The sequence below is a fragment of the Bison bison genome, unplaced genomic scaffold, assembly GCF_000754665.1.
Source record: "Bison bison bison isolate TAMUID 2011002044 unplaced genomic scaffold, Bison_UMD1.0 scf7180017861178, whole genome shotgun sequence".
Taxonomy (NCBI): domain Eukaryota; kingdom Metazoa; phylum Chordata; class Mammalia; order Artiodactyla; family Bovidae; genus Bison; species Bison bison.
Window position 1 is genome coordinate 13175 of NW_011491750.1, and position 632 is coordinate 13806.

Consider the following 632-nt stretch of genomic DNA (forward strand, 5'->3'; position numbering starts at 1 on the left):
ATATATCTCTTAATCTATTTTAGTCTGCATGTTCCCTCCCTTTTCTTTTCTTTCCCATTTATTTGTTGAAGAAATTGTCCTGTAGAGTTTCCCACCACATTTGGTGATTACATCCTCGGTGGTATCTGACCCATTCTTACTAGGTTAAAGACCCTGGAGGACCCCATTATAATGGAACAATGGCAGTAATCTCCTGTATCCCAGTTGGAGTTGATACTGCTGGCCTAGGCACTCTCCCAAAATAACTAGTCATGGATTCCTTTTTCTGTGGCAGAGTCTGATTTAATTGATATCTGACTTCAGTTCCATGTCTTGGCCCTGCTTTCTGCTCCATGTGAAAAGTAGGCCTCCTTGTGGAAGAAGCTAATGTTTCCTAGATAATGACCTGATTGTGCCTTTAGGGTTTTTCATCATGGTTTCAATTTCCTTAGGTGGTTTAGTTATCTGTATACTATCTTACAATGTTGCTACTTATTACTTTGATGTTAGTATCTCAGCTGCTCTGACCCATAACTTCTAAGCTATTAAGACTTAGTAATTAGTTCCTCTGGCTGTAATAGTTTTTGAAGTGGCAATACTAAACGATTTTTGAGAGCTTCCACTAACATCCTGATTTTTCAGCTGTTATACAC